This window comes from Mus caroli, chromosome 7, assembly GCF_900094665.2.
Source record: "Mus caroli chromosome 7, CAROLI_EIJ_v1.1, whole genome shotgun sequence".
Classification (NCBI taxonomy): domain Eukaryota; kingdom Metazoa; phylum Chordata; class Mammalia; order Rodentia; family Muridae; genus Mus; species Mus caroli.
The window spans coordinates 76,749,808-76,759,450 of NC_034576.1; the positions used below are offsets into that span (position 1 = coordinate 76,749,808).

General features: G+C 41.3%; 1 pseudogene; it reads left to right on the plus strand.

Annotated features, from left to right (window-relative positions):
• The first annotated feature begins 730 nt into the window (after positions 1 to 730).
• Positions 731 to 1,851, plus strand: LOC110297965 (annotated as a pseudogene).
• The last annotated feature ends 7,792 nt before the right edge of the window (positions 1,852 to 9,643 follow it).

Genomic DNA, 9,643 nt, shown 5'->3' on the forward strand with positions numbered 1-9,643 from the left:
CTATGCCTCCGTTGTCTCCTATGGGTCCCCACAACTCCAGGACAGTGATAAGGTGCATTACATGGGGGAGGTGTCATTCAGGCTCCGCTTCCCCACCCTTATTAGTGTGACTGGGGTCACAACTGGTGGGTCCTGAGCAGGGAACCAAGGCAGGAATAGCAGGGAGGATGGAGACCTCAGGTGGCTAGTGAGCGTGATGGGGACAGCTCCAATGAGACAGCTCATTTATTGTGGGGACAAAGGCTATTTAAACCTTTATCAGTTAAGTCGGCGCTATTAAGATGAATAAGAATCATTGGCTTGAGCCAGGGGGCTGAGGATACTTTATCTGAATAAGGAAGAATTCCAGGACATGACCTTATAAAAGGAAAGGAAGTTTAACCTAGCTACTGGGCTACATGACCTCCTCTGGTGGGGCAAATGTGAGGAGCACATGTCTATGTGGGCTGGGGCATGAAGGCCTAGGGCAGAGAGGGGAGCCATCCTACTCCTGTCCATCTCAGGATGAGATTTCCCCACTCTTGTTCCAGGTCTACTCCTCATAGCCCCATGGTTCCTCTGGTCCCACAAGGGAAGAGTGTCTCAAAGGCATATCACTAGAACTGTTGTACCTGCTCTGGCTAGCAAGAAAGTTAAGGTTGTGGGATGGAGATTATGATGGAGGGGACTGAAAAGAAATTTAAACCTAGTGTAAATGCCATCCTGGGGTGTCCCTAGCAACAAACTGGCCATGCAAGGGTTCATGATCGTCCCTATGAATGTGTCCAGTTTTCAGAAAGCCATACACATTGGGGCAGACATTTACCACAACCTGAAGAACATCATTAAGGAGATGGTGGTGGAGAATGTAAGTGATGAAGGCAGATTTGCACATCCTGGAGCTGCTGGAGTTGCTGATGAATACAACTGAGAAGGCCAGGCAACACTAATCAGGTTGTGCATCAGCATGAATGTTGCTGCCTCTGACTTCTTCAGGACTTCAAATCTCCTGCTAACACCAGCAACTCTACTACAGCTGACCAGCTGGCTGAACCATGCAAATCCTTCATCTGAGATTATTCAGTGATGGGCACCAAAGGCCCATTTGAGCAGGTTGACTGTGAAGTTTGGCAGAAGTTCACAGCTAGTACAGGCACCTAGATGATTGGGAATGCTCTCATGGTGACCAACCCTAAGTGGATTGCTTAGGCTGTGGGTCGACAACTGCCTCCTGCTCAAAGGGAATCAAATCAGCTCCATGGCTGAGTCACTATAGGTCTACCAAACTGGCCTACTACAATGGTTGGGGCACCATGGTATATCATTGATTTGAGGGAAAAAAGATTTTCTTTTTCTATTTTTCTCTCCTTTACTTTTTCTTCTTTTTTAATCCATGAATATAATTCTTTTTTTCATTTTCTTTTTTTATTTAAGTTTTATTGCATTATGATGAGAAAAGATACATAATTTCAATTTATCTGAATTTTTTAACATTTAAAAACATATTTTGAGTAAATAGAATTACATCACATTCTTCTTTCCCTTTTGTACCCCAACTACGCCCAAAGACACTTTCGTTTTTTATCATGTTCTTTAAAATTTATAAAATTTTGTAAAAATAAAAATGAGTATTATAAAAGTTGTTTGATATAAAACAACAATCAATTGAATAGGACTGAGGATATTTTCATTGCTGATCTAGTGTTCAGGCTTTGTGTTGGGCAGATCAAAATTGGTGCCCTTTGCCTATCTAAGTGCCTGGACAAATAAAATCAGATCCTCAGAATTGAGGAGGAGCTGGGCAGCAAGCCCAAGTTTCTTAGCAGGTCCTTCAGGACTCCACTCCTCCTGGCTAAGCAAACCATAGGATAGTAATACTAGAGGTCCTCAGTCAATGCCAGCTGCATAGAATCTTTCTCTGATGTCACTGAGGTGGCTATGGGCTGACCCAGTTCTTGCACAGCCTCTGTAGTCCCATGGGCTCTCTCCTCCATGCCACTACTTCCTTAGAAGTTCAAAGCCAAGCCTGACTACCCAGAGAGACCTGATGGAAATCTCAGATCTGGAACCATGCGATTGGTTCAGACCATTGTTTCTGTGACTGCACTTCCCAGCTAGAGTCTGAAATCACAACTCTAGTGTAATTTGCAGGGTTGCCACAGTCAAGACCCTCCAGTGGTCCAACATCCAAAATAAAAGCCTCAGAGTTACCCATTAAAAGAAAGTCTTTTCTGGTATTTTATCCTGTATCTCATATTAGGGATTAAATTCTAACATCAATTGGAAAAGAAATTTCTATTGTCAGCAACCACTTCAAAGGAATGGTCATAACCAATGTGGCCAGAGGACTCAGGCCATTTAGAAGAACAATATGCTGAAGTCTCCCTTCAAAATTCAGAAAAAGCTGGCCTTCAGGGAGCCCTAGCCAAGCCTTGGAAACTGGAGGAAGGATATGGTTGCCACATGGAGAACATATCATCCTACTGAGCCTGGGTTTTTCTCCTTGCGCTACGGTAGGATGTGGTTGTTAAAAAGAATTGCTTACTTCTAGAAATTTCTACCATGGGTCCTTGAGCTCCATTTCACTAGCCTGTCTTGTTACCAAGTAGAATACAGTTCCTAACAGTGGGAAGTATGCCACTGAGGGCAGTCACGGTGGGATGGGACAACCAATGAGTACCTTGCCTGGAGTGATTGACATACTGGTTTAGCTCCACCAGCAGGTTCTCCCTCTCAGACACTGTTGCCCTTGCATCCTAATGTGATACACCCATGATCCTCCAGGGCTCATTCAACACTGACCCCAGCCCACTGAGGCTCTATACAGGACACGGTCATGTCCTTTGCTTGGATCCCAGAGTATGCTCTTCTTCCCACACCAGTCATCAAGGTTATTAACATCTCCCTCCTCCCAACTCCCGTCTAAGTCAGCTCTTGAATTATTTAGCAAAGGCTGACTCCCTTAAAGCAGCTCTTCATCCCTCTGTTGTATAGTTTTTATCCTGGTACATAAGGATCATGAGAGCTGCCTAGCTGGAGTCTGGGGCTTGGAAAGAATTTTTTTTTTTTTTTTTTTTTTTTACTACTTCATTGTGGTTACACTTGACTTGGCCTCAATGACTTTGGCTCCAGCTGATGTGTTGCCCACCCCTGGTTCTTTGGTCTCATCTGGTAAAAATCTCACGTAAGGCAGCTGTGTAGACACCAAGAGTTTAGATAGAGGCAAGACCTACAGTTTTCATGTCAAATAGATGTGGTAGATCCATATTTTACTTCAAGTCAGGAGTAGTTTCCTATGAGCTTAATTTGTACCTGTTCTTCACAGTGACAAGAAGGCACACCCAAATACTTGGGGATTCCTTGTTCTTTTCCTGAGTTTATATTTATACTCTGATTGAATCATCTAAAACAAATTGCCCAATTGGTCCTCGGTATCTGCCATGTTGTCCTTTTCTGTGGTCTCTGTTGTCTGTATACTTGCCAGATAGTTGTTGCCTTTGTGAAGGTTTTCTCCATCTGGAACTTTCTTTTCCCTAGCTCTTGTCATATTTTCTAAGTACAGGTATCATCTTCTGTTACCATCTAAAGTTTCACCTCCTAGGGTACAATGGGAACCATTAACAACAAGTACCAGGATCCAACTAATAGGGGTGGGTGGGGGTTGAAGCCAAAGGCTGGTGAAAAGGAAGTCCTGAGTTGCAGTGTTTACCAGCTTCCAGGGTGTAAGAAAGAGCTCTCGGCACCACCAGTTTCAAGGTAGAAATGATATACAACCAACTTGGAACCTTCTAAACTTTTCCTGATTGTACTGACTGTCTGCTGCCAACAAGTTGTTATGTATTTGTGATTAGTAAGTCCTGTAACCAGTTCTCTGGAAGTGAGTTGATTTGGGCTACTCTAGCCAGCAAATGTGATAAAATTTATGTAGCTCATACTTCCAAGAAATGAGTCTGATTTTCCTACCTGTTCCGGCTCAGCTACAAGAACAGAAAATAGTGTCAGTTTTGTAGGGCTTTGTATACGTTGTTTCTCTCACAGCAGTGACAAAATGCCTAAACAAATCAATGTAAATAAGGAAGGGTCTGTCATGGTGGGGAAGACATGAAGGTAGGAGCATGAGGCAGTTGATCATATTACGTTAGGAAATGGAGACAGGGATTTTGGTACTCACATTTTATTTTCTACTCACTATGGGATAAGAGCCAAGCAATAGTGCCTCCCACAGTGTAGGGTGTTTTCCCTCTTCAATTAGTCCAGTCTAGAAACTCTATCATAGTCAGGCCCAGAGGTTAAACTCCTAGATGACTCTGGGTCCTATCAAGTTGACTGTCTTAACCATCATGGTTAAGAACATGACATTCCACTTCTTGCAGCCCACTGTGGCTGTGCTATCTCTTGCTTTCTGAGTGCTGCTTCTTGAAGCCTGGGGGATTCTTTTCTCCTTGGTGGATGGCTTTGCATCAAAGGCCATAACTTCTGTTTCTCGGTCTGCCGCTCCATCTTGATGATTCCACTGCCAAAGGCCTTGCTTTTACAATGGCAAATTCCTCTGCTTCCTTATCTCATCACTCTCCTAGAGCAGTGAACATGGGATGGACTGCTTGACTGAAGGGAAGAAAGGGCCAAGAGAAAAAACTTAAGTACCACAGGAAAGACTCATTAATCTTTTCTCGAAGTTCCGTTTCACCATAGCCACAGTCATGCAGCAAGAACTGGTAGAAAAGATAAATAATAGGGGGAAAAAAAAAGAAAGAAAGCAGGAAGAGCTTGCGGCAGAATGTGATGTAGAGACAGTGCTATATCATGTGGTGTATCTTTCTCTCTCCTCTATAGTGAATTCACCAGACATTTCCACTGCCATGGGTCAAGCACAGTTTCTAGAAGCACTGACTGCCTTTTGCCATCCCCTCTCTATGCTGAGAATGCTGTTGATGTAGGCCTTTCCATTAAGAAGAAAGGAGCACCCACAAAGACTTTCCAGACCTTGTATTTAGTAAATGATAGCTGCAGAAATGGAGGAGTAAAGAGCAGTGCCACAAAGCGGTTAAACCTGGTTAAACTGCTTGGGACTCTGCTCCAACATTTAGTGAGTCCTGGCTGGCAGGGGTTGTATTTATCATATTGTTGTTGCTGTGATCTTGGCACACTCAGCTTTTCTTTTCCATTTGCTATGGGACAAGAGCCCATGGAATGGTGCCTCCCACAGGTAGGCCATTATTACTCCCCTTTAGCAGACATACCTAAAAAAGAAGTCACTTATTGGTTCATGGTTTGAAGGTGTCGTCCATGAGAACTTGGCTTAGGTGTTAGGTAGAGTCATCAAAGGCACACATCCAGTGACCTACTTCCCTCAGACAGGTCCTACATCCTGAAGTTTCCACAACCTCTCACAATGGTGCCACCAGCATCCCACGCCTGAGTCCATGAGAGCCATTCATATTCAAACTGTTACAGAGTAAAGGGTGTATTGATAACTTCATCCTAACTGTCTATCTTAAAGATCATAGACTTTGTGTTTTGCTAAACTGTTTTGAACCCTTTACTGACTGGTATAAGACTTGTGTAGTCAGAAAATAGATGTTGGATTTTGTTATTGTCTGGCTTCACTATGGATTTTCTGTAGTAGAAGTCATTTCCACTCAAGAAGGGGTGGAAAAAGTCCATTTTTCAATGTCATACTACAGCACTTCAGTCTTCTAGGTCTATCTAATCTATTGTTTCCATTGGTTTGAGTTGATATTGCCTTCTATATAGGGAATAGTGATTTTTTTTTCTTCTCTGGGATAGAGATGGAATAAAAATTTCAGGTTCATCTAGTTTCTAGCTATGTCAGTATTGCAAAGATATGGCTCTGTTTTGAAGTAGAAATAACCTGTTAGAAGCCAGAGAAGGCTGATTTTCCTTGGCCTGGGAGGGGGGGGGTTGCTATACTGTTGATTCAATCCCTGACACTCACACAGCACCGCTTTGATCTTGTGGAGACTGGAAGATCTTGGAGAGAATGGCGCAAAGGGAATTCAAGATCAGCAGTTGGTAACAAACTCTGCTACCTGACCATTGGCTTGGATTACTGTGAGCACCAGCTGCCTGCAACCTTGGGTGGGTCCTTGAAGAAAATAATGTGGCCAAGCTCCAGTTAGGAAATCAGATCAAATGCAAGGCCAGGCTCTTGGCAGGGAGAAAAAAATGAAAAGCACTCTCATTATTTTTTTCCTCTCAAGAAAAGTTGATATATCTGATATTGCAAGTGGGATAAAGCTTTCTAAATCTTGCTGCAGATTTTTTTTTTTCTGAATACGAGGGCCCAGTTTTTGAATTTTCAATATCATTACTTTTGTTTTCTTTATTTTTAATTCTTTGAGAACTTAATATAATGTGTTTTTATCATATCATATTCTCCCCTTCCCTCACTCCTCCCAGATCTATCTGCTTTTCCTCCCCCCTTACTTTGTATCTTTTTAAAAAATCAAGTACAATTTGTGCTGCCCTTTTACTCTGGGATGTGTATTTTTCACTGAGGGTGGTTAACCCACTAGGGGCTGCATCTTTAAAGAAAATGGTCTCTCCCTCTCTTGGTAGCAATCAACCAATAGCTCCTTAGCTAGGGGTGGGATCCATCTTCACCTCCCCTCTCCTCGCTGTATTTTGTCTGTCTCGAGCCTATTCATATCTCGTGAATGAATGTCATTTCATATTTCATCTGCTGTGAATTAATATGCACAACTTCCCTGTTGTGTCCAGAGAAGTCTGTTTCCCCATAGTTGTGTACTGCTTATGGCTCTTATAGTCTTTCTACGCTTTTCCATATGAAAAGCATATTGAGCAGTGGGAGGAGACTGCATGATATATATGTCTCATTTAGTGCCAAGCATTCCACAGTCTCCTTTTCCCTGTACCTTGATCCACTGTGGGTCTCTGTGTGAGCCGCTATCAAATGCAAACATGAAGCTTCTCTGATGGGGGTTGACTGATACACTACTCTATGGATATAAGATTGAGTCATTAGGAGGTAGTGTAATACTGTGTCCATTTAGCAAGAATAGTATGTTCTTCCCTGGGGCATGTGACTTGTCTAGCCTCAGGTTCTTGGCCCCAAGAAAGATACCAGGTATGGGTTTCAAATTGTGGAGTGGCCTATAAATGATCTTAGGACATGATTACTTACTCCCGTAATATTCATGCTACTACTGAGACAGTGGGCAGACCTTGCCAGGCTGCTCATTGATATAGCTCTCAGGGTAAGAGGAGTGATTCTTTTTCTTCTCTGGTAGCTTACACAGCACTGTCCAGCACTATGAAAGGTATCAAGGAAGGATGAAGTTTCCAGTTGAGAACCAGCCTTATTTTCCCATCTTCTATGACTCCGGTGTGTGGTGTCTCCAACAAGGTCTCATAGTGAAGTTCTGGAGGATAACCAAGAGCAATGGCAACCACCTGTGATTGGGGGTTTATGGGACCACATTTTCAAAAAAAATAGGTAACCCATTCTTAGAGGTGGGCGTTTTATTTATTATCTGTCCTTTCCTGTAGGGAAATTGTTGCTCCATTACAGGATAACTCCATTTTAATTTTTATATATGTGAATGTATATTTTTAGGAAGCTTCTAGAGTAATAAGTTTCCTTGTGACTTTTTCTAAATATCTTAAAGTGTTATCTATCCCTCACTATATTCCCTTACATACCATGCCATTCTATCTTTCCATTAAATTCCTTCATACACTGTTCATTTCATTGTGTTTCATCTCCCTTCCACTCTTATTATTTAAAATATTTTTGAGTGTGTGTTGATATGTGTATGTAAGAGGATAGAAGAGGGTGTTAAATTTCATGGAGCTGGAATTACAGGTAGTTGTGAAACATCCAGTGTGGGTACTGGGAACAAAACTCTGATTATCCTCAAGATCAGTTCTTAACCACTGAGCAATCTCCCCAGATCCTTGGGTCCCATTCCTCATGGCCATGGTAGCATGCAATTATGCAGTTTTGATCAGTATGTTTTATTTGTTTATTCTTTCTTTTATCTTTTTCTATTTAAACTGACCTGAGAAGCATATGATGAGATCATAAATAGTTGACAGACCAGAAAAAAAGGTTTTATGGTCTTAAAATTTTGAGTATTGAAGTCTGAGGCTCCTACTAGTAAGAGTACCTCTGGATGGATGGAGGGTGTGTGTGGAAAAGCTCTAAGGCAGAGGTCAACCATGGGGTCTCAGGAAGAGTTCTTTCCTATGCCCTCCTGGTGTTCCCAGAGTTGGAGTAACTTGAAGATGGATACCCTGGGCAGGTCAGAAAGTTCTCCAAGAGTCTGTTATCCATATTTCTCTGTCTTACCACTACTTTAAAGCTTCAGGAATTGGGAAACTTAGGAGACTTCACCTAGTGTTGGAAGAATAGGTTAGAAAAGGCTTCCTGGCATGGCTTTATACAGAAATATCCTTAAACAGTCTCATAATTTTCTCATAATCCCTGGTAATAGTAGACAGCATACTAACTGCTTCTGAGACATAGAATAGAGCTCAGAAATTGGCTTAGACTAAGAAACCTCTTGATAGCCTTTGGAAGGGATATAGGACACATACCAGTGATATGTTCTTCTCTCTAAACCCTGTAGCAGAATTTTTGAGAATAGTGGGAAAGAGGAAACATGGCTATACTTACTTAGAAAGTGAAGACTACATAATAATACTGGGAGACTTCAACACCCCACTCTCATCAATGGACAGATCCTAGAAACAGAAACTAAACAGAAACACAGTGAAACTAACAGAAATTATGAAACAAATGAATTCAACAGATATCTATAGAACATTTTATCCTAAAACAAAAGGATATACCTTCTTCTCAGCACCTCATTGTACCTTCTCCAAAACTGACCATATAATTGTTCACAAAACAGCTCTCAACAGATTTAAAAAAAATTACTGAATCCTATCAGATCACCACAGACTAAGACTGATCTTCAATAACAACATAAATAATAGAAAGCCCACATATACATGGAAGCTGAACAACTACTCAATGATAACTTGGTCAAAGAAGAAATTAAGAAAGAAATTAAACACTTTTTAGAGTTTAATGAAAAAAAAGCCACAACATACCCAAACTTATGAGACACAATGAAAATAATCCTAAGAGGAAATCTCATACCTCTGAGTGCCTCTAAAAAGAAACTGGATAGAGTATACACTAACAGCTTGATAACACACCTGAAAGCTCTAGAACAAAAGGAAGCAAATTCACCCAAGATGAGTAGACAGCAGGAAATAATCAAACTCAGGGCTGAAATCAACCAAGTGGAAACAAAAAGAACTATACAAAGAATCAACCAAACCAGGAGCTGGTTCTTTGAGAAAATCAACAAGATAGATAAACCCTTAGCCAGACTAACTAGAGGGCACAGGGACAGTATTCTAATTAACAAAATCTGAAATGAAAAGGGGGACATAACAACAGAATCTGAAGAAATTAAAAAATTTATCGGAACCTACTGCAAAAGGCTATACTCAACAAAACTGGAAAATCTTCATGAAACTGACAAATTTTTAGACAGATACCAGGTTCCAAAGTTAAATCAGGATCAGATTAACAATCTAAACAGTCCCATTTGCCCCAAAGAAATAGAAATAGTCACTAAGAGTCTCCTAACCAAAAAAAAAAAAAAAA